The following is a 26,157-nucleotide window of genomic DNA, read 5'->3' as shown; positions in this document are numbered from 1 at the left end:
ACCAATTCATGCATCTTGTTCACGTCTGTCTCCCTAGAGACAGCACCTGGCACTTAACAGGTACTCAATAAATATTGAATGGAATAAAAAAAATTGAATAAATGAAGAGTGGAACCTTTCCTTTAGCTTTCAGGAAATCCAAACAGGAAATATAAACCCACATGCTACAGTGAGAAGGAAATGGGTATAATGCTAAGATGTGGATGTAAGATTCCTTAGCAGGCAGGCCACCAACAGAGCAGTCAAACACAGGTCCACGGGATGGCCCAGCCTGTGCTCCCAACCACCATATTATGTGGTCATCCTTCATAATAGAACCAAAGTCATAGAGTAAAACTGGACCAAAATTCATAATTTTCCCTGTTGCTCTTTTTCTCTAGGCTGTGGCTGGTATTAGAAAGGGGATAGAAAAAAAAAAAAACTATTAAAGCCAAATAGATATCAATGAGCCTTTATCTTGCTCTATGCAGTATTTATGTTCCATGAGTGGCCCCCAGGCCAGTGTAATGAGTTATGTTGTCATAAAGTTCTATTACACATACAAATTTTTTAAAAAACTAATTTTGCCCAAACTCAGAAACTTGCAGGGCTTCTATTTTGGTACCGCCTCTGCAGAAAGAAAATACCTCAAATAAAATTTACCCTGGTCCCCAATCCAATTTAGTGGCTTTTTATAGATGAATCAGTGTGAAAGGTGTGCAGGGGGCTGCTTCCTCCAATTAACTTCCAGTGGGTGAAAAGTACACTAGCATACCACGGGGAGAAGTTGAGGCCACACTGTTCATCAAAAATATTAATTTTGTTATTTCCCTTATGTATTTGATATCTGATAGTCTTAAATATTACAATTCCAAATTTTTCTATCTCAATTTCTTGGATTAATGCCTTCCCTCTACCCAACTGCCAATTACATTTCAAATGATTATGATACTTGCTATTCATGGTCAAGCTATTAGTATAATTCAGGCACCTAACCACTTTACATGATCAAAGATTAGGGTTCTAGATTTGGTCTGTCTAGGTTTAAAACTCAATTCTGCCATTTATTAGTTGGACAAATTATCTAACCCCTTTATATATCAGTTTTTCCATTTGCAAAATGAAAATAATAATAATCCCTACTCATAGAGTTATGATGAGAATTAAGTTATATAGTCCACAGAAAGCACGGCCCTCCTGCCTGACATATACGAAATGTTTGCCATCAACAAGAACACATATAGCTCTAGAGCACATATTACGCACTTGGTATTGTTCCAAGGACTTTACGTACTAACTCATTTAATCCTCATAATAAAAACCGTATGTGATAGGTATTATTATTGGTATCCTTTAAGTTCTGCGGCTGATGAAACTGAGACACAGAGTGGTTGAGACGCTTTGCCCAAAGTGACATACCAATACCTGATGGAGCAGATATTCCTACTGGCTGGTGTGATCCCAGAACCTGAGATCAAGAGCACCTTGAAATACCATTTTAGGGACTTCCTTTTCATAGGAAACCCTACCTCTCTTCTGGGTTTTAGGGCCCATCAGCCTCTCGCCCTTGTTTTCCAATTTTTGCCATTCAAACTACCAGTCATACTTAGTATCTCTTGAAGACCAATCCTTCCATTCTCTGCCTCTGAATGAGGTTTAAGTTCTTGAAATGGACCTTTGCACTTCCCCCGCGCTGCGACCCCTGCCTTCATTTCCCATCATGGTCCCGAGTCAGTCAAACTAAAAGCAGCAAACTTCTGGAACTCAGATACCAGCTCCTCCTCATCGCCAGGAGTCCTCCCCTGGGGAAAAGGTCCCTGTGGCAGAAGAGGACGAGGAACCACAGCATTAGGGTCAAGGCTCTCCTGCTAACAGACAGATCCTTTAATCCTTTTTTTTTTTTTTTACATTGTCGACAAATTTGAAAACCTAAAGCTTCAAATGTGTTGTTTTATAGAAGTTTATTGACCCAGTTGTCTGCCACACCAAAAGAGATGCAGGGATGTGAGCATGAATGCATTTTTCATATATTTCAAATTATTTGACTCAATCATAATACAATTCCCCTTAGATATAAATATGCAGGAAAACCAATGCTGTACTTCTAATTTCCAATTGGCAGGAGCTTATCTGCACGTGTTCCTGTCATTTTCCATAGCATCTTTTCCTCACTATTATTGCCCACCTAAGGTCCCCTTTTCAGCAAAACAATTAGATTGCTATGTGTTTGTCTTGCTGTTTCCTTTACAGCGGTCCTCATTCCTTAAACTCACACAAATGTCCCCTTAAGATATAAATGCATCAAGTCCCCTTGAGGGACTGGGGAGAAAGGAGGAAATATTTAACTTCCCCATTTGGAGAATTCCTGAGATTCTTACAAGAAGTGGGGACAACCAAATCAATAGACTGAAGCCTTCAATCTTGGGATTCACCCCATGAAACTTATTTCTTAGCAAAGGATAGACCAAGCCTACTTGTAATTATGCTTAAGAGTCACCCCAGAGAACCTCTTTTATTGCTCAGATGTGGCCTATCTCTCTCAGGTGAACTCACTGCCCTCCCCCCTATGTGGGCATGACTCCCAGAGATGTAAATCTCCCTGGCAACATGAGACAGAACTCCCAGGATGAGCTGGGACCCGGCATCATGGGACTGAGAAAGCCTTCTTGTTCAAAAAGGGGAAGAGAGAAATCAGTCAAAATAAAGTTTCAGTGGCTGAAAGATTTCAAACAGAGTTGAGAGATTATCCTGGAGATTATTCTTATGCACTATATAGATAACACTTTTAGTTTATGGTATATTGGAGGGGGTGGAGGGAAGTACCTGAAACTGTTGAGCTGTGTTCCTGTAGCCTTGGTTCTTGAAGATGATTGTATAACAATATAGCTTTTACAATGTGACTGTGTGATTGTGAAACCTTATGTCTGATGCTCCTTTTATCCATGGTATGGACATATGAGTAAAAACATATGGATAATAAATAACATAAATAGGGTAAAATAAATTGGGTTGATTGAATACTGGTGGTCAGTGAGAGTAAGGGGCAAGGGGTATGTGATGTGTGAGTATTTTCTTTTTATTTCTTTTTCTGTAGTGATGCAAATGTTCCAAAAATGATCATGGTAATGAGTACACAACTATATGATGATATCGTGAGCCACTGATTGTATAGCATGTATGGAATGCATGTGTGTGAAGATTTGTCAATAAAAAATTTTTTTTGAAAAAAGGTAAGTATGCATCCAATGCTCCACTGTCTATCACTTTCTTATTTATTATGAGATATTGTTTTGAGATGTTATAAGCAATCTTCCTTATAAACCAGACTTATACTTGGCCCTTTCCTACTGTCCCAAGTCTTTTCCTTAATCTCCCTTTCTTTTCCCCACTGGGGGTTCCATTGTCCATCTCCTTGCTTCTGTTCTTAGACCATTCTTGCCACTACTTCTTCCCTCTGGTCAATACAGCAATTTCTTTATCTTCCCACGTCTCACCTTCTGCTCTATATTGTAACACTGAAAGGTGTTTCAGTCTTATTAGAACTCACAAGGAAGAGCATCTGTATAAACAGAGACCTCTTTAGAACAAAAAGTGAACTAACTGGCAGCTTGGGATTCTCTGACCTTCAGATCAGCCCACACGCCCCTTTCCACAACTGCAGAAGTCGAGGGCTCTGAATAAGAGCCATGTAAATGCCAACAGGTTAGGGAGGAGGCTCATGTTTTGAATGAATTCATTCAGCCCATGGATAATTTTATTCTTTGGGTAATGTTTCCCCCACACCAATAAATAAATTTAGATGTGAAACTCAGCAACTTCCTTAATTTCAGAAAAAATGAAATAAAGAAGAAAACACACACTCACAATGTATATTTGTATGGGCAGATAAATTTTAACTTTTTTTTGGTAGAGGATAAGAGGAAAGCATTACATCCCAGTCATGCAAACAACTGCATATTGAGATACTTCATATGGAGATACTGAGTAATCATAATGTTGTAAGAACATTACAATTACTTTGGTCATACCACCACTAAGGATTCTCACCCAATGTTTCATTCCACATGATGCCCAAACCTCAAACTATCTCACTAGCTACTCTCTCTTCTCCCCTCCCATTTCTCCTACCCCATCACCTCCAAATTCCTGTTTATTTCTATAGCAACATACTCTAACTATCCCTTATTTCCAACAACAAAGCTTATTATTTTCCTAAGCAAGACTCCCTCCCTAAGAGGAATTCTGTTGCAAGTTTCCCTCTCCTACAGAAAGAGCAGTCAAAACTGCCCTATGGCTCCAGGGAATTAGGGCAAAGTGATCTTCGACCTTTGCCCTTGTTGGTAGAATGCAGACTCGAGAAGGCATAAGGAGGTGGCTTGGTCTAGAATCTCACATGCATATAGTCATGTCATAAATCCTTACCTAGATCCTCCTCTTTATGACTCTCACTCAAGATGCCCTCTTGAGAATATTTGTTCATTGATATATATTTCAACATCATTTTACTTACATATAACTTCTGGAGCCCAGAAGGTGCCACACTCCACTCCCAGCTGCCTGGGAACGACTTAAATTACAATATGCTTCTTTTCCATAGGACCAATGTATCAGTTAGGATTAGGCTCAACAACAAGATGCAGAGACCTAACTACAAGGAGTTACATACTCAAATTTCTTTCTCTCTCATATAAAAGAATTAAAAAAAAATAGTCCGAGAATAATATGTTGGCTCCATTATCAATAAGATCCAAGCTTTTCTAGCCTCTCCCACCAATTTTATGGGTAGATTCCATCCTGCAAGTCATTTCATAATCCAAGATTGCTGCTGGAGCTTTACCATTGGTTCTAATTGCAGGTAAGGAGGAAGCAAAAGAAAAAGACTGAAGAAACAGACTCCAGGTTGAGCTGCCAGAAACAGTTCTCTAAACCACACCACAGAAATGGGACAGCAAGGAAGACGTAGCCTCTGACACAATCAGGAGGCTGTCACCACCACAGAATCACCCTACCCATGCCATGATCAGGAAGCTGTCAAATCAGAAAGTCTCTGGAAAAAGCAGGAAGCAGACATCATGCCCCTGCCATGATTTAAGTCAACAAAATGGAAATCTCTATCACTTCCTTTCTTCCTATATGACTCAGTTCCTGATCAAAGCCTAGAAGAAGTCATCTGATTTGTATAATCTAAATCATAATTTGGGACCCTGACAGCAAGAGAATCTGAGAAATGTTTCTAGCATGCTAGCCTCTATAGGACAGAAAGGCATGCCTGTGAGAATTCAAATGGGTTTTGAAACAGTTAATTCACACTGCGTGACATCCCATGACAGCTACCATATAGATTCCATTACCACTCAACTCATTTCACTTGAGAGGAATGGAAAGGCTCATTTAACAAGAGATCTACTGACCAGCAAATATTGTCAGCTGGCAGCATTTCAAGAGCTTGAGGAGAAAGAAAGGAATGGAATCTGGTTTCTAAGTATGTGACTTCTGAGCATGGCTCTACTCAAGAATGATAGGAGAGATAAGGAAAGAGGAAAGAAAAGGGGGCCAAAAAATGGTGTTCTTTTGGGGCATTGTTAGATGCTCGAGGCTTGCCTCTGTTTTCAGCTGCTGCTCTTTCTCCTTAATCTCCTCCCTTATCATTTCTCCTTGGATTTATAAATCTCAAACAGTACCATCCATTTATCTGCACAAATTTCTTACTTAAAATTCACTGAGGCATAATTTATCTTTACCACATCTCTATGTCATAGGGAGGGACTGTTTTTTTATTATCTAAGGCACAGAGAGGTTAACTGGCTCGCACAAGATTACAAGGACGGAAAAAGGATAAATCACCACCAGGAAATGCCAATCTGCCATGGTAGGTGATTCTCAAAAAAAACCCTCCAGCTCTAAATGTTTAGAGAAAACCTGTGGAGCTAAGGGAGAGCAGCCTGCTCTGGACCGTATCTTGGAGGAACAATTTAGCTGTGTTTCAAACATCAAGGACTAGATATTTTCTAGTGAGATTCCTTTTTATGTTTTATTTCTTTTGAGTTTTGAGATCTCACATTTGATTTTTGAGATTACCTCATTTAATCAAGCAAGACTTTCCTCTGCAAATACATTATATGTATGTACAGTGGATGTGTGTGTGGGCACAAGCTGGAATAAAATTTAGTCTCCAGTTTCTCAGAATGATAAAAATCGACCATTTTTCACCTGTGAAAACTAAATCTTCCAAAGCACTTAGTATCTTGCTATCTTGGGACATAGGTACAATACTTGACAGGTCTATAAAAATGGCCATCCGTGTACTTTCTCCAATGTGAATAAAAAAAAACACTGACATGTAACCTGGAAAGAACTCAACCAAAGTCTGATGATTTGGGTTTAAATACCACTTCTGCCACTATCTATGCAAGCTTAGAGCATGTGAATTTCTCTGGGCCCAAATATTTCATTCCTAAATATTATCATCCTAAAATAAGGATGGTATGTAGATGATTACTAATCTCTTTTCTAATGTCTATAATTCAATAGTTACATGGAGGAAAGGTTTTCATCAAAGAGCTGGCAATATATCATTAACCTGAACCTAAATGACTAAAATTCTCATTTCTCTTTCTGTATCATAATGGCCTAGATAGGAAATATATAATTGGATAAATTTCACCATGTAAGAGCTTCATAAAGGGAAGCAAATGCTTTAGGGTTAATTAGCTGTGGAATATCAGCATTATGGTCCAAACCTGGTCTAGAGCTAGCGATGGTCAAGAGAGATTGTGTATCTCTTCATTGTATATTGAAATTATAACAATAAAAACAATTTAATAGCAGTTATTAAAATCTAATATGTCCAACAGTTCCAAGTGCTTTATATTTGTGACCTTAGACCTTAGGCTTTGTGTAACAAGTGATCTTGTCTGTTTTAAAAGGCTGTATAGTTCCTTTTCTATTACCCATTTGCTTTTCTCTTTGTAAGTATCCTGATTATCATTAGGACATCCACATACTACATCTACACACAGCCCAGGGTCTTTGGGGGAAGCCAAGTCCAAGCCAGGCACTTGTGGTGGAGCATGTGGCTATGCCTCAGCCAAGCACTGCAATCCCTAATCATAGTGTTTGATTCAAGAATGGGCATGTCAGCTGGGAGCTTCTGGGAAAGAATATTTTTAGCACTTTCTTTTCTAATTTTACCCATTAATGGAAATATAGGACATCATTACAGTTTAGGTTCACTAAATTACCAACTTGTTGAGTGCTGATGACAAACTTGGCCTGAATTCTGGGAGTACTTTTCCAGCTCAGGGGGTAGCAGAGTGAGTACGTGCAGCACCTTCCTCCAAGGAGATGAGAAGCATGTTGCTCAGTGAGCCACCAAAGACTATGGCTCCTAATGGCTGGAAGGAGTGCCAATTCTGGGAAACCATCAATGACCTTCAGCACAGCAAGTCAGAGCATCCAATTTTTCAAACTTCTTGTAGGTAGAAGAGAAAATAAGTCCAGACTGACATATAAATTGATTTGGATGACTCCTAAAGTACCCTTCATTCACAACTTGGTAAAATTTTCGGTGACTTTTGGAGCAAGTACTCCCAGCTATTATATAGTGCATAGAGGCTGGTAAGTGTTAGTTCTGTTAGACCACCTCATGCTATCCCCTGAAGACCACCTGTACTTTTATACAACATGCCTGTCATGATTCTAGCTGCCACTGTGTTGAGGTCATCTTCTGCACCTCACATCTCAATGCTGATGCCAAATGCATATATAAAGCAAAGCCAGAGTAACTAAAGTATTAGATCAAAGTCCCTCTTGCCTGGTCACTATATTCAAAATCTGTGCATTTCTTGGTTTTAACCAGGCCATGGTTTGTGCTTCCTTCAATCCTAGTCCTGGACCATTCATTGCACCAAATGCAACCCCTTGTCATACAACACCATCCAAAGGTAAAAAAGACGAGTCCAAATCTGCCCTGGGTTTTACCAGCTCCGGTAGATAAAGTAAACTGATCTGTATTCTGCCCAAGACAGTGAGGATGCACATTTAAATAAGGAGACAAACGGGTTCTACCAGTTAGGGGGATGCCAGTGAAATCCACCTACCTGTGATCTGCTTTGCCTACTCTGAAAAAGCCAGCTAAGCCCCTTCTGGTTTTGTTTCACTTTCTCGGGTGTATGTCTGTCCCTCCGCTTACAGCTGCTGCCTCATGCCAGGTCTTCTGCTCTACCTCTGCACCTCAGTAACTGTGGGGAGACCCACATTACCACCACCTTGTTCGTGAGTGTGACCTGCACAACAGTCATACATCTTTCCAGAACTTTTGATAGAGTTTCTAAGAGGCAATCTTCTCTTTGTCTCCCCAGATGTGCAAGATCATGTGATTATGGGCACTCATCCTGGAATCACAATGTGATCCTCAGACTGTTACCATGAAGCTGAAACCATGGAAAGCAGAGCAGAGAGATGAAAAGAAAGGGAAGGAACCTGATCTTTGATGACATGCCTGAATTACTGAATCAAAGCAACCCTAAAAAATTGCTTGTTGAGCTATAGACTTCCAAGTATAAGAGCCAATAAATCTTCTTTATTGATTAGTCTGGCTTGAGTTAGATTTTCTGTTACTATAACTGAATGGTCTAAAATATTTACCACCATGGTCACATTTATTGATCACCTAAAATATGAACAAATATGTATTGTGTACCTACTATGTATCTTCCAGGTACTAGGGATATGGTAATGAATAAAACAGACAAAGATCCCTGACCTCATGGAGCTTACATTCTAGTGGAATAGCCAAACCATAAATAAGACATTAAGTAAAATATATAGTCTGGTAAGTAGTGATTAGTTCTTAAAAGGAAGAATACAACAAAGAAGGGAGAAAGAAGTGTCAGTATGTGTGGAAATTTAGAAAGATGGCTGAGAAGCCTCACTGAGATGGAGACCTCAGTGAAAGACCTGAAGGAAGTAAGGGAGAAAACCAGGCAGATGTCAGGGAAAAGCCCCTTCCAGTCAGAGGGAATAGCAAGTGCAATGGCTCTGAGTCTGGATGAATGAACGAAGAGTGGGGACTGAATTGATTATTTTCTTTTAGGTCTTGATGGTAACACAGCATATTTAGAAAACAAAGACAGCTGAGAGAATGAATATAAAAGGACCAAACTGTTATCTTATTAAGAAAAGTCCTCTTCACTATTTTAGAATAGTATTTTAAGGGGGTGGAAGTGGACCTGTTCTAGTTATAGCTATGCCATCGCTGCATTGCCTAGAAGATCTCACTCACCATGCTTCCATTAGAAACACTTGCTTTCAGTATTTCTTGCTTCTATAATTCTTATAAAATTTTACTCCAATGAGGACATTTCAGGACAAATCTGTATCTTGATTAGTTGAATTAGTTGAAATAGACTCAAATATTTTCTAGAATAAGATGAGCTGACACTTCACTCCATAGTAATCCAAAAGCCTTGAGATGGCCCCAAAAAGAAAAACTTGCACTTATGTATTACTGAGGTGCAGGGCCCTCCATTGGCCATGATTTCAAACAGAAACTATGATATGTTCTAATTAAAATTCAGAACAATCTTGACTTTATTGATGTTTGAATGTGGTTTTAAAAGTTGCTAAAAATTCATTAATAAATCACACCTATTCACAGTTGGATTTCAAATTTCTTATGTTGACATCTCAAACCCAGCATGTCTGAAGCAGCTTACATGCATTATTTTATTTTAAATAATTTCCCAGCAAGGTAGGGGGCAGATTTTGTTTTCAGGGGACATTTTCATATTAGGCTCTGTACCCCAAAAATATTTAAGTCAAAACAAATCATATTTGTTTTTTGTTTATTTGTTTGTTTCCCTATGTGTCTCTGGGTGATAGATGGTCTGCCTCTTTTATGCCCTGGCAGAAAAAGTATAATCTCTTTACAAATGCACAGGCTATTTCCATGGAAATGAACATGGAAATGAAACCAAGTGCTGAGACTATGACATAGCAATAAAATATACATTATAATTCAAAGTTCCCTCCAGGAGATAAACTTTACATTTCTATTTACATAGAGTAGAACTGGCTTTCATCAGTTCTAAAAGATGGAGAAAGGAAAACACATTGTGGACAATGTACTGAATGAAAAGGAGTCAGTGCATTGTTGGGCAAGGGTCCCTCCAAATAACATGGTTTTCACAGTAGACCTCTCTTTCTCTCAACTTTTCATTCAATCCACTTCTTCCACTTGACCTTCACATATTTGGCTTTAAAGTCTGCATGAGGAAGAGAAAATATCTTCCATATGACCCTGATGTCTCCTCCAAGTTTCTGTCCAATTCTACCTCTCTTTTGACTGACCAAATCCTCCAAATTCTACCCATTGTTCAAATTTCTAACAAACTCTCTTTTTCTATCCTGTCATCTGAGATGCAATGATTCTGCTCTCTAGTATATTTCCTATAACCCTCTTCTTGCTAAATCTAATGGAATTTTCTGTGTCTTCATCCTCCTGGTCATGGAATTTTCTGTGTCTTCATCCTCCTGGCCTTTGCATGATCCCCTCACAATACCATTGACCAGCAACTCTTTTCTCCTTTGATTTCTGTATTACACTTTCTTAATTTTTTTGCCACTTTTGTTGCTGCTTCTTCCCCCTCTAGATAACCTAGATAAGTTCTCCTCTACCACCCTGGCCTTTTGAAATTTCTCGATGTAATTTTTCATCCTTGTTAACATTTTTGTATCAGAATGACTCACGTCTCTATCTCAAATACCTAATTCCCCAGTTCTATAATTCCATCTACAAATAAGGTGAATTAGCTTGGAATCTGAAGGAGGAAGGAAAGGGTCTCCACTATTTTCTTTATTCTATGCCTCATTCCTGTCTCCTCTCTAAGAAGAAAGCATACCAACCACATTGAGTCATACTTCAGGACACTAATTGGGCTATATTAATGGCGGGTAGGCTTAGCCAATTTGAGTTTTCTTCTCTCCTTTACTGGTGAGCACTGGGCATTTTAGTCCATTAAGGAAAGTTGAAAATATTATTCAGACTTGACCGGTAAAGATGATAGCTCTACTTAAACTTATGACTAAATTTCCTATCACAGATCATTTTGCATAATAGCATTCTGCTGGAAAAAACAGACACTAACCCAAATAATAATAGCACTTTTAAAAGTTCTAGTCTTTGAGCTTTCATTTGCCATTCCTGAGTCTTCGGGTTAACTACTACCTAATATCATTTCAGTATATTAAATCCCACTGACTAGACATGCCTAAACAAATATTCTATTGTCACCACAAATGTGACCCACGTTTTTCCAATCCAAATTACTTATTTTTCCAATAATACCAGTTCAATTCATGGAAATGCCATCTTTCTAGGCTTTGAAGTTATAAGTATTGAATTTCTTTATATTTCCCTCTCTTAAGCTCCTCTATACAACCTGCCACCAAGGCCCCACATTTATCCAGGTTTTGATGGCCAAGATTATAATGGCAGTAAACAACCAGTCTCTGAGCAATTAATTCCTCTTCTTCCAAAGCATACTACTGTCAAATCAATCATCTAAATACCCAGTTCAGGAATTTATAGTGGCTGCTTATTACCTATTCCTATCTAATCTATTCTGGGAGAATTATATGCCTTCTATACCTGGCTTCTGCAAAACTTTCCAGTCTTTTAAAATTGTCCAACAAACAGGAGGCTTGCCCTGCTTTTAACTTCTTCATACTCAGAGTCATTACCATACATAGTACATGACTTTTAAATTATTCCATGTGTAATACATTTGCCTCCTCATTTAAATATTAAATTTCAGTGGACATAAGTCATTTCCTGTACTTCCTTTCTCTGAACCCACCAGCACCTCTTCAAGCCCTATCCCCAACACTGTGATGGAAATACAGAAAATGCTCCATAAACACATACTGATTGACCAACAGAGTATAACACTGCGCTCATCAATCCTATCTTTTCTATCATTGAATAGACTTTTAATGGCTTCCCATCATATTTAGAATTAAATCTAACCCTCTTATCATGGCCCACATGGCCCTATGTGTCCTAGTCTCTCCTTACGACTCTGGCTTCATCACCTACTTCTTGTGCACCAGGTATGCCATCTGCCCACTGTTCTTCAAAAACATCAGGCTTCATCCTTCATTAGGAACTTAGCACTTGGTTTTCCCTCGGCCTGAAACATTCTCACAGACCTCTCTGCATGGCACAGGCCATCACCTTATTCCTATTTTGATTCAAGACAATTCTTCAATAGATCTTCACCTACCACCCTATATAAAATAGCCCTCTTCACCACACCAATCATTTCCTAACCTCTTATCCTAGTTTGTTGTCCTCTACAGCACTTACAAAAACTGAAATCACAATAGGTTTTCTAAACTATTTCCATATCTAGTATGAAAGCTCCACGATGGCAGAGGCTTGGTCTATCTTGTACCCTGCTGCATATCCAACACTGAGAGCAAAGCCCAGCACATAACAGATACTCAATAAAAATTTATTGAATGAGTAATTGATATAAAGATCATTAAGATCTATTTCTCAACTTCTTAAATTCATCTGACAATGATGCATGAAATGTCTTCACTAGAGGTCATGTGTATAAAAGATAATAGAGGGTGTACAGTGGTAGAATGTTTGCCTTCCATGCCAGAGACCTGGTTCAATTCCTGAGTAATGCACCAAAAAAAAAGACAATAGACATTTGTCCCAAGGGAGTAGTGGGAAGCAGCCATTAGAATCTGAAAACAATCTGCAAGGATTCAGTTACCGAAATGAAACATGAACTTAGGGAACAAACATTTAAAACTACTATTCCTTAAAATGTAAAAACCAGTATCTCAAATATTTTACTTGAAATTTATATAAATTACAGTATATAATGCAATTGAGGGGAAAGAGTACAGCCTAATTTTTATTGAGCAACTATGATGTGCTGGGTATTCTGAGATACATAATTATATGTTTTATTTGTTGATTTCCTGAGTCATGCTTCCAGTAGAAGGTTTACATTTTTTAGCTCATTTGACGTTCATATGATATGTTAAAGTTGCTGCTATTGTTATCAATCCTATTTTACAAATGAGGAAATAGATTCAGAAGGGTTAAAGTGACTTATTATTACCAGACAAAGGCATTGGAGTCTTTTGCCCAATGCGCTCAAATGACCAATTCCTGAGATACCGGGATTTCAGAGACAGAAAAAGTTAATTTCTAGGCACATAGCAGGAAGTCAGATGGCCTATCAGCCCAAAATCTGTCTTCCCCAACTGCAGTAATTCTGATAGTTTTATTAGATGATGTGATTAGAGGTGATCTAATTATTGAGCACGCACAGGTGGATTATATGCTCAGTCACAGAACGTATGTTAGAAAAGGGCGGTCTTCATATGGTGGTGGGGCTGATTTTTAGTATTATAGGAGGTATAGGTGACTTGAAGGTTAATGTCTAAGCTACTGTGCATGTCAGGCAGGCCCATTTTGGTTAGACCCAGTCTCAGTTATCAAGATAACTTTGGACTTGAACTGGGTTAATTCTGGACTGACCTAAGATCCTCCATTAATAAGCATTAGGGGCTGTCTCTGGTGATTTCAAGACTCTAAAGTTGAAACACTGGATAAATGGGTACAAATGAAGGTTAGTCACAAGGTTTTTACAATCACAGGGACAGAAGATAAAGGCTATACAATCATTATCAGAGATCAAGGCAGCTGGATTACAATTTAAAGATTTCAGGTATTTCCCTCTGTCTACTCCAATATACCAGAAAGGGAAAAGGAATATCTATGTAATGACTCAGTAATCAAAATCATCCCCTAAATCCTAACTTCTCAATTACATTATTACAGGTCACAGGAGTGGCAGGGAAAAGATGCAAATTTAGATTTTTCTGGCTCCAGATCTTGAACTCAGCTCTGCACCAGTCATTCTCCATTCAGTTAGTAAATCTGATCAGTATCAATAGTTCCTCTCCTGAATCATCTTCACCAGCTCTCTGAATATCTGGACTGGATGACGCGATTGCATACTTCTCTGCTTCAGTTCTCCACAAGTTAATGCTCATAGGACATGTCAATCAATTTTTAAGAACAATCATTATATATAAGAGGAGATCATTTTCTTTCCTTCCTACCATTCAAGGAAGCTCCAAAGAGTTGTGTTTTCTGTTTTTTTAAAGATATTGTTCATCTGATCTACATCCTCCCAGTAGTATGCAGATGTGATTTTTTGCCCTGTTAAAGAGATTCTGTAATCTCGTATTAAATATTAAGTGAAAAACAACATTAATAAAATAAACTGTGATAATAAAACAGTAACACCTAATATATGCTGAGCATGTATCATATGCCAGGCATAGGTAAAATATTTTCCATTGATTACTTCATTTAAGCTTCAAAATCAGTCCATGAGCTTAATATTAATATTATGAACTTCATATAATTGAAAGGTTAAATTTCAGGGAAGTTATATAATTTGCACAAGTTCAGATAATTAGAAAACTTAGTTCTTGCCAGCTCCAAAATTCTGTTCAATTTTACCTCCAGTACTCATACTTGGGTTCTCCATTTCAAGGCGTACTCTCTTAAATAGCTCATTATTGCCTGCAAATACCCTTTTCTCAAATGGTAGTTTAAACTGTTAAAATGCTTCCTCTGCTCATCTCAGTTCTATAAAGCAGATGTCCTAACAGAGCACAAAGGTCTCTAAAAAAGCTTCTTGTATGAGAGCTGGGACTTTGTCATGTTTACTATTTTATCCTTAGCACCTATAAGAGGATATGGAACACAGTTAACACTCAAAAAATATTTGTTGCTGAATAACTGATTGTCAGGATTGTCAAAACCAAGGAATTTGAAATCAAAGAAGTCAAAGGAGCACAGATGTCATTGGTTAAAAGTGCCTGACCTTTCAAAAGCTCTCTTCCTATGTGGAGTTAAAACACTCTCCATTACCTGATCAGGTCTGGGGCCTTTCTTCCCGCTTACCTTGACTCCTGCCACTCCTTCTGCTGGGGAAGTCCTTCTCATCGTTCCAATAACAACAGCAATAACAAAAGCTATTCCACAGTACCAAAGCTACTAACCTTAAAAAGTTGTCTTTGGTAACCCCAGCCTAAAGTTCCACCTTTCCTCTGACCTCCTTAGTAACTCTTGGCACTTAGAATTATAGACTTTCAGAGACTTTAATGCAGAGACCTCCATTCTCATTTCACCAAAGAAGAAAGGGAACAGCTATGTAAGGCATCCTGTCCAAAGTCATTGAACTAGTAACAGCCAAAGCTGGGACATGAATGCAAGTCTTCTGACATTAGTTCTTACTCTTACCATGACCCCCCTACCCACTCCCCAAGTCAATCATGAGGAAAGCCACAATTGGTACCCATAATCACTTTCACCATAAGCAACTATGTGGGTGCTTTGGCCCTGCAGGCGCTATTTAAATAAAGACCAGGGTGAACACCAGAGGGGTGACACTTGCCAACAAGTGTTCAAAAGCATCTATAAAACTCAACATGGCATGACTTCAAAGGGAAGACCAGCTGTCCATCCTCAACCTGTGACTCCATTTCTCCTTCACAGAAATCTCCTGATGTGCAAAAAGGGAAGGGCCTTTGAACACTTGTATAATAATTCTGACCCGCAAATCAATAGTAGTTAATAAATTATTACAGCCTGAGTCGATAAGCAACAGTTATATGAAATATTCAGTGACATAAACACCACCAAAAAAGAGTATGTAAGAATGATGCTCATATATTCTTTTAAAACGTCTGTTGAAAAGTTTTAAAGACGAAACCAAGAAGTCATCTTTAAAAACAGTTTTACAAATCAAACAAAATTACAAAACTCCAAACTACTACAGAGAGTTGTTTACATCAAATCAGAAAAGGAGAAGGAGAAGGAGAAGGTGGTGCTTGCCAGCATGATGTCAGGCACGGAGGAGTGAGATGAAAAGTCATGGTTTACCTTCAGACAGGTAAAAAGCTTAGTGGGACCTCTGAAAGTCAATTTCTAATCTAATATTCTTCCACTTCAAATGATGAAACTGAGGCCCAAAGAGGTGAAATAACTTACCCAAGGCCATGTAGCATGTTAGCCTGGATTAAAATAAACCTCTAATAACCAGTACTGAAATCTTTCCCCTCTGCCTCATTCCTTTGTCAAATTAATCACCATTCACTGTGAATCAACCCAAATTACTTGTGCAACCTATGGAGAGTGTCTTAGTTTCATGTCTGTTATGATAAATACAACCCAACAGGTTAGTTTAAACCACAAGAATTTATTGTCTCATGGTGTTGGAAGCTAGAAGTCCAGCATCAAGGTACTGGCAAGCCTTGCTTTCTCCCAGAGATTGCAGTGTTCTGGCAATCCTCTTCACTTGGTAATCTCTCTCTCCTTGTGTCTGCTTTGCTGGTTTTCGCTAACTTCTGGCTTCTTCTGACATCTGGTTTCTTCTGACTGATTGCATGCTGTATTAGTTAGGGTTCTCTAGAGAAACAGAATCAACAGGGAACACTTGCAAATATAAAATTTATGAAAGTGTCTCACGTGACCATAGAAACGCAGAGTCCAAAATCCACAGGGCAGGCTGCGAAGCCGATGACTCCAATGGATGGCCTGGACGAACTCCACAGGAGAGGCTCACCAGCCAAAGCAGGAATGCAACCTGTCTCCTCTGAGTCCTCCTTAAAAGGCTTCCCATGATTGGATTTAGCATCACTAATTGCAGAAGACACTCCCCTTTGGCTGATTACAAATGGAATCAGCTGTGGATGTAGCTGACGTGATTATGACCTAATCCTATGAAATGTCCTCATTGCAACAGACAGGCCAGCGCTTGCCCAATCAGATAAACAGGTACCACAACTTGGCCAAGTTGACACCTGTCCCTAACCATGAAACATGCTAATTTCTTTTGCTTATAATGAATCCAGTCATATAGATTGTGGCCAATTCTGATTCAATCTGACCTCATTTAAATTAGATCTTCAAAGATCCTATCCACAAATGAGTCCATTCCTTAACTAACAGAACATCTTCAAAGGTCCTATTTCCAAATAGGATCATAATGCAGATAAAAACTTAAACATATCTTTTGTGGGGTACATGATTCAATAGCCAATAGAGAGTAACACTCATGTTCAAAATGAGTGATAGAATTATATCTGCAGAGGCCAGTTTCTGGCTTTATTATGATTATATTATTAAATTATGTATCTATATAATATACCTTAAATAATATATAACTATGTCATTATCTTATATAAGAAATGATTTACAAGATGTGAATATACAGGCACCATAGTTAAATGAGCATGCATATCCTAGTTGCAGGAGGAAGAGGCTCCAATCTGAGGCACTCTGATATCCCTCCTTGCCCACCAGTGGCCTCTGGTTCCCAGACGCTCAGTGTGGTACTATATAACCCATATTTACCTGGGTTTCTAGATAATTACCTGATATCATCAGGTAATTTTCTTCTGAACCAACTTCACACAGACCTCACCTTTCTCCTAGTTATAAAAACAAAGCCAATTGACTGCAAAGCCCTAATAAACATTCTGCCAACCAGCAGGTACAAAATACTGACCTTCCTGCAAGCCTCTGGGTGTGTGGGGACCAATTACGTAATGTGTTTGTCCCATAAATTAAAAAAACATCAGGACTATAACATTCTTTTCTTTTCTGAATTATTTATCAACAGAAAGGATAGCAGAAAACCACAAATGTAAAAAATAAAGAAAAATCAGGGCTCTTTCAGCTCCCTGGTTGCTTAGAGATATTTTCTGGCCCTGACTCTAGAGTTGTCACTTTCACTCTGCAGAATTCAATGTGAAGGACTTGTTATCAATAGTGGGACATGGATGCTTAACTCCCTACATGCTGTGTGCGAAGTACCCTTTCCTGAACTCTGTTCCTCTCCTACTGTCCTAATAATAGCTGAGGTCACTAAAGCCATGCTTCCTATTTAAAGGAAAAGTATGTTAAAACCCCATTTATTCTGTGGCCCGAATTCTATCATACTCAACTCTTAGGAAGACAGCCATGAATTCAAAATCTATAAAAAGAAACTCTTAGACATAAGAAACCCATAAACATCTTATAATTTTTCCACCAGCAAGTACTAGAGACACTTGTATAACAGAGAAAAACTAACTGAAGTTTAATGATTTAACAAGCCTCCATTTCTAATCCTGAGTCACTGAGAGGATGACTAGAAATCTTACTAAACAAATTGACAAAAAATGGATGCCTGAAATTATTTGGGAATTTCCCTTGTGTAAACCCCTTTACATACCTAAGGAGCTAATGAAATTAGACTCACTTAACCATCATGGTTGTATGTTACTTTCCAGCTTACAAAATATATTTTCTTATCAATTTTCTCATCTTTGTGAAATAATTTGTACACTTATTTTATGAATGAAGAAATCAAAGCTCAAAAAGGCCAAGTGATATGCCTAAAATGGATTAGAACCAGATCTGCTGATTCTAAATTCTTCCATCTATTGTTCCCACAGACTAGAAGACTCATTCCAGACATCTGCAAGACTTGCTCCCTCTCTGCTCTCATGACTTTGCTTGTATATCTTCTTATCAGGGAGATGATTCCAAACCATCTCATATAAAATTACACCTCTCCCGACCCAGCACCTTCATCTCCCTTCTCTCACTTTCTTTTGTCCGTAATTCTTACCATCTTCTGACAAACTATGTATCTGTCTGTTTATTGTTTAACTTCCTTCCCTCCAAGCATAATATAAGCTCTACTGATAACAAGGCTTGGTCCGTTTTATTCATTGATATATTCTTGACATATAGAATAATTTCTGATGTGTAGCAGCTTCTCAATAGATACCTGTTTAATGAATGGATAAATAAAATAATGAATGAATAAATCACTCTCTGAGATAAAATAGAAGCTGATATACCATATGTGTCTATGAAGCAAGAGGAATTATGGCAAATGCTATTTCTAGAGTTGAATTAGTAACAGGAAGGGATATTCTGCGATAGCTTTTTGACCCTCAGCCTCTTATTTAGTCAGTTTCAGCCATAAATAACATACACATTAAAGAAAATTATGAAACAAAATTCAAGGGCAAAAGCTATAACATATCTAAGAGTAGAGGATCAAGAGGAAAAGAGAGATCAGAAAAGAAATGAAATAAAATAAACCAAGTACAAATAGAGGTTGAGTAAATTTAGACTTCGAGCTGGTTTGAGAGGTAAGTATAATAACATTTGAGAACTATTTTATGACTTGACAGTTTTCTAAATCCTAAAAATAGACTGAGGGCACTGCTCTCTGGTCTCACTCATGGATTTGGCTCCAAAGCTGTGAGCTGTTATAGACCTTCCTGAAAAATAAGTATCTGCTTGAGGCCAAGAAAAGTATAATAGGGCACATCTTCACTTGATTCCCTCCCCTCCACTGGAAGCCACTTGGACTGAGTTCCAGGATATGAGATGGGGATTGTCCTCTCATCCCCTACTTATATTGAAGGGCAGGGACAATGGCTGCCACCTCTGATCAATGCCACATTTTTAGCATAATCAGGTCAAATGGACCATTTGCACAGGGGCAAAAATAGCTCCTTAATAAGAAAACAGCCTATGTACTATTCAGTTTAGATAATCTATAAGCAAATGCTCTCTGGCAATAGTTCATCAAAATTCATGTTTTCTGATGTCTTATATATCTCCAAGGCTCTAGCTCTTTGAAACCCGAGAGTTTGTTTCCTCTCTATTCAACTTATCAACCAAAATGGGAAAATTAATGCCAAAGGGGGAAAAATTGCTAGCGATCTAGGAAATACCCTTTGACTTTTAAAAGACAAATAATTCAATAAGAAAATGTAAATATGGGAAACATGCTTCATAAACAAAGGAGGGGCTCAGTAGAGCACCTCCGCCCAGTTACAAAGTGCTTTTGTGTGTAATCATTATGTGGAGTCCATACATTACCAAATTATTCATTAAGATTAGGGTTCTTCAGCACCCTACTTTTTTCTAAAATTTTTCTAAAGGAATAACACCAGAAAAACCACGATTCTTCCCCTTTGCATGAATCCCTGAATGTCTGTATCCTCTGTCTTGGGCTGATCTGAACTTTGCTCCATGACTCACTCTTCATCTAAACTGAGGCAAAACAACAATCATCATCATAATAAAAGAATACTAACCCTTGCAATATAGGAAAACCAAAAGAAGAAAGAAAGGGATTTGAGTGTTTATACTTCTCTCTCATGTAGTAAAAGCTATGGTGATGCAGCCATAAGACAGAATATTTTGTAGCCATAAACAGTTATATTTTAATAATATAGCATATTTAATACTATGGACAATGCTCATGAAATAAGTTAAGTAAGAAAAATCAAAATATTATCTGATAGCTACAGTGTGATCTCCAAAATGTAGAATACAGATGTAGGAAGAAATACTCCAAAGTGTTACTAGAGGTTGTCTTAAAGGGTTAAAATATGGATGATTTTTATTTTCTTCCTATTATTAATGTCTTAATATTACTACAACACGCATGTATTAATTTTATCATTAGAAAAAGTCATTATAATTTTATCAAACTCAACGTTTTCTTTACATATCTCTCTGTGTGTGGCAAATTCCCTCTAAGGGCATTTCCCAACTGCCAAGACCCCATCCTGGTGTCCAATCCAGAAGAAGCTTCTGGCCTTTCATCCATCTCTTGAGAACAATTTGTTCTTTGGCCACCCAAGAGCTCACTGATATCAGCCACTTACGCTGACGAACCCCAAGGGTATCCACAGATTAAGTTTCCTTAATCAGGGAACAAACTTAAAATTTTATAGGGAGCTTCTGGACATATTCCAAAGCTCTTTTCTACATCAACTCACAAATTAATGAATTCAGAAGGTGATATTTTTCTTTTAATAAAGGCATGGATCATCCTTCCTAACCCATCAGGCTAAAGAGTCCAATTGCAAGGAAGTGTTAACAGAGAGTCTGGACACTGATTACATAAACTGGGTTCCTCAAGGCAACTGGCTTTCCAAGTGGTTTTCAAGATGCCTTGATGTCCTTTGAAGTATTTCAAGAGTCATTGGTGAGAATGGGAGAGAAGGAAATTGGATGTACAGGTCTTAGGGCTTAATACATAGGATCCCAAAGCTTGTAAATGGCAGAACCATGGGTTTCATATGGATTCTCTTGGCCCTAAGGACCAAACTCTTTCCATCATTCTAATAATGGTTATCATTTACTGAGCACCTGTATATCCCATTGTATGAGCCCCTTACTACAGGCATCTTCAAAAGTGCTCTGAGGGAGGTGGATATATCTGGAATTAGAGGGCCAATCCCAACTCCATCAGTTTCTAGCCTTGTGGCTTTAGACAAGTTCCTTAAACTACCTGTACTTCAGGTTAGAGTCCTCATCTGTAAAGTAGAGATAGTAAGTACTAACATTTATTGACCATATATTCTGTGCCAATCTCTCTTCCAAGCACTTTACAAATATTCTTTCATTTACTCATTGAAAGATCTATGGAGGAAAGTATATTCATTTCTTAGAAGTCGATTCAAGCTTATGCTGCTAATAAATATCAGAGTTGGAGCAGAACACAAGCCCATTTCACTCACTAAAGCCCTCTTTGTTCTTTCCACTTCTACACAGGTCACCTGCAGGTCACATTGTAGAGAAAAGAATGTACAGATAGATCTATTTCTAAAGCACCAGGCGCTCCCATCATTTCTCAAATCTCCTGTGCCAGCTCCAAAACAACATAAACTCAAACATCTTCTCTCTATAGTAAGTAATGACTTTCTTTCTCAGAGCACTGATGCTCTTTCCCATAACATTTATTGCCTGAACCTCACAACCCAGCACTCAGTTATATGCCCATTAAATTATTCTCCTTAAATGTAAATTGTATATCCCCCAATGAGACTATAATTTCCTAGAGGTCAGGGGCCATATCTTACAGAATCATAGAATTAGAAAATAGTAGTTTTCAAAGTTGTCTTTTATTTGTTTGTTTTTATTTTTTTAAGAAGCTGTATTCTTTGCAGAATACACCTTTTTTGGAATCCCAGGTCCTCCTTGAAGCTGAAGTGAGGTACTGAAGTCCCACTCCTTCAGTTTTACCTGACCCCATATTCTCCCTGCAGATTTAAGATCAATCTTGAGGCTCCTTCTTTGTTTTTTATTAATGCAATTTTATTGGAATATATTATATTCATATACCACATAATCATCTAAATTGTACAGTCAACAGTATCTTCTATAGCTGTGTATTCATCATCACCATCATTTTTTAACATTTCCATTACTCAAAAAAAAAAAAAAAAACTAAAAGTAAAAGTGAAAAAGAACACCCAAATCATCCCATACTCTCTCCCTATTATTTATTTATTTTTTGTCTCTTTCATTTTTACTCACCTGTCCGTGTACTGGATAAAGATAGTATCAGTCACAGGGTTTTCATAATCACAGGATTATACCTTAAAAGCTCTACAGTTATGCAGTCATCTTTAAGAATTAAGGCTGCTGGACTACAGTTCAACAGTTTCAGGTACTTCCCTCTAGCTACTCCAATACACCAAAAACTGAAAGGGAATATCTACATATTGCATAAGAATAACCTCCAGAATGACCTCTCAACTCTACGTGAAATCTCTCAGTCACTGAAACTTATTTTTGTTTCATTTCTCTTTCCCCTTTTGGTCACATTCCCACAATACTAATGCTCCTTCTTCATACTCCATGACTCCACGGGCTTTATGGGTCACAATTTGAAAACTGCTGAGATAGGTAAACCGTAATCTTTCAAGGTTCAAAGGAAAATGTTGACTTGACAAAACTGTTCACTGAGTGAGATGGTGGCAGGGGCAGGGCTAGAATCTATATTGCCTGATTCTCACCCAGTGGTTGCTTTGCTATAGAAATACTGGATTGCTTCTGTCTCCCTTCAATATTTCTTTCTTGGAGCCAGTCCAGAAAAATCTACACCAACTGCCTTGGTTCTGGTAACCCACCAGGAAAGCATATAAAAGATTGGGTATGCAGGACCTGGCTATCAATCACCCTTCAGCATGCCCAAAGAAGGAAAACTGTGTCATAATCTAAAGTGTCCATCAATCAGCATGGTGCCCATTCAAATTCCCAAGGAACTTGATAAACAAAGCCATTGCTTCTAATCTCTGTAGTCCGGACCCATGTTCCATGTTTTTAAGAATGAAAGTGAGTAGCACTACCAAGTCATAAACACTTTTCAAATTATAGTTCAGTGGGATGATACTTAGGTTTGGAAGAATAAAATTCAATGTCACTTTTGTCTAGCATTTTCTGCATTCTAATATTTTAATGATTTTTCTGATATTAAAGCATAATGCAGGTTCATTGCACTGCATTCCATTCCATAGAAAATTTGGAGAACATTTACAAATGTAAAGAAAAAGTATCAAGTATATAATGGGTTGAAAGATGACCTGCAAAAAGATATGCCCACGTCCTAATTTCCAAAAGCTATAAATGTGACCTTATTTGAAAAATGGGTCTTTGCATATGTAATTAAGTTAAGGTTCTTGAAATAAAGAGAATATCCTGGATATCCTGATGGGCCCTAAAGCCAATGATAAGCGTACGTGTAAAGAAAAAGCAGAGGGAGATCTGAGACAGACAGAAGTGAAGGAATCAACATCGACCATGGATGTGGAGATTGGAGTGATGTAGCCATAAGCCAAGAAACATCTGGAGCCATCAGAAGATGGGAGAGGCAAGGAATGGAATCTCCCATAGAGTCTTCAAAGGAAGTGTGGCTCTGCTTACACCTTGGTCTCAGACTTCTGGCCTACAGAACTATGAGAGAATACATATCTGTTGTCTTAAGCTACCCAATACAACGTGTATCATCCACTAATACAACATGTCTCATCCGTTAAGAGATACCCAATCTTTTCTGTTTATTTGAGGGGTAATTCCCTGTCTATGTTTTTATGTATCTGTTTTTGCATATGAGTATGTATATATCATCATAATTTTTACTTATTTATTTATTTTCATTGGAAAAATACTATACATACTGGTTTGAATCTGATCATAATACACAGTGAGAGTTTTCCTTTCACATTGAATAATCTCCCAAATATTTTAATAGTTGTACTGCATTTTACTATACAGTTGTGCTGTAGTCTGTTTAATCAAACTACCATTAGTTCATATTTAAGCTGCTTCCAATTTTTTCTTACAAATAACACACTGAATAAATTGCCACAATAAAAATCTTCTTATTAAATAATTGTGTGTGACTGATTGTTTCCTGGGGATAAACTGCTAGTCATAAATATTTCTAAGCCTCTTGAAGTTCTTTGCTAAATTACACTCAAAAAAAGGTTACACAAATTTATATTCTCATCAAGAATGAATGAATACCTATATCCTGAGCTATCTCCAGAAATGTTTCATTGCCATATATATATATATATATATATATATATATATAAATACATAATGTGTCCTGAGCCTCCATTATGTTTGTGCTGCCTCGACATCCATTTTGCCAGGGCCTCTAGACCTTTCCTTTACCTACACCCTGGCCTTGGTGTATACCAGACACCTCCAGTCAGCCATTCCCACACACACATCCCACACCACTCATATGCCTCATCCAGAACCCACAACTGGTCCCAAATGATAACCTACCCAACCCGAGACCCTCAGACCTCTTGCCTCTTTCCTTTTTCGTGTGAATTTGTGGAAAATCAACCAACCTACTAACCGGACTGCAATAAAGGCACAAGTGCACAGATGATCTTTCTCTCTGTGTGTATGCTTCCCACCTTCTGGTTAAGCCAACTGGACTGACTGTGCTTCTACCCTTCCCTCATGGAGTCCCTCTCCCCCTCTAGGACCTGTGAATAATAAATCACCCTATCTCATGTATTATTGTTTCTGGCTATTTGTGTCACATCTGACCTCCACCCAAACCCAAACCCCAAAATTCTATTTAATAAATTTGAAACATAACATGTATCTCTATGTCTATATACACATGTACATATACATAAATTAGATATAATTTTTATCTAATTATCTTTTTCATTTGAATTTCTTTTGATTGATCCTAACCTTGAAAAAATGTTTTCTAAGCTTTAAAACATACGTTAGGGTAGCCACGGTGGCTCAGCAGGCAGAGTTCTCACCTGCCATGCCAGAGCCCAGGGTTTGATTCCCAGTGCCTGCCCATGCAAAAAATAAAAATAAAACATACCCTAAGACATGCTGCTTAGTGGCCTACATAATTGTGGCTCTCTCTCTCTATACACACACACACACACACACACACACACACACACACACACAGTCAGACGCATAACACAAATAAATGAAAACAAAATTTGTCTACTTGTTAGTGAACTAATTACTGCAAAGGAGGCTGGCATATGCCCCTGACCCAGGGTATAAATCTTGATTCAAGGTAATTCTATTTGCCTTTCCAGGATATAATTTAGGAATAGACATGCTAAACAATTATGGCCAATGAGCCATGAAAACCAATCTCCTAGGATGAGACATCTGATGACGAAGTTATCGTTCACCTTAAAAAGAAACTCGAGTAAGGTGGTTTAGTTTCCTATGCTGAAAGAAGGTACTATGAAACGGGCTGGCTTTTAACAAAGGAAATGCATTAGTTTACAGTTTTAGGCTGTGAGACTGTCCAAATCAAGGTATCATCAAGGAGATGTTTTTGTCCAGCAATCCCCGGCTCCTCTGCTACATGGGAAGGCTCATAGTGGTGCCTGCTGTTCTCTACTTTCTCTTCCAGGTGTCACTGATTTCAGATTCTTGCTTCTAAGTCTCTCTCTGTCTCTGTCTCTTCCTCTCTTCATCCCATTTATAAAGGACTCCAGTATGGAAATTAAGACCCATCCTGGGCCATGCCTTAACTGAAGCATCATGAAAACCTACATACAATAGGTTTACATCTACTAAATGCAACAGCTTTAAGAACATGATTTTCCAAGGTACATACAGTTAATAAAACCACCACATATGGGAATCCTTTATTCTCTTCTCATGTGGGGACATGGTTAAATGCAGATGCGATGTTTGGAGTTGTTTCAGCAATCCTGGGACCAGGAGGGGAGCTAAGCTGAGTATTAAAAATAGCATGCTGT

At 38.1% G+C, this 26,157-nt stretch overlaps 1 protein-coding gene and 1 pseudogene across 1 annotated transcript in view; both read right to left on the bottom strand.

Annotated features, from left to right (window-relative positions):
• The window catches only part of NELL1 (neural EGFL like 1), an 884,414-nt gene that overhangs the window by 408,767 nt on the left and 449,490 nt on the right, over positions 1-26,157 (bottom strand). The gene's annotated exons all lie outside the window — the stretch shown is intronic.
• On the bottom strand, positions 7,060-15,025 carry LOC143643943 (mitochondrial import inner membrane translocase subunit Tim23 pseudogene; annotated as a pseudogene).

Source organism: Tamandua tetradactyla, chromosome 8 (genome assembly GCF_023851605.1).
Source record: "Tamandua tetradactyla isolate mTamTet1 chromosome 8, mTamTet1.pri, whole genome shotgun sequence".
Taxonomy (NCBI): Eukaryota; Metazoa; Chordata; class Mammalia; order Pilosa; family Myrmecophagidae; genus Tamandua; species Tamandua tetradactyla.
The sequence above is the reverse complement of the archived record's forward strand: the minus strand, read 5'-3'. Positions and strand labels throughout refer to the sequence as shown.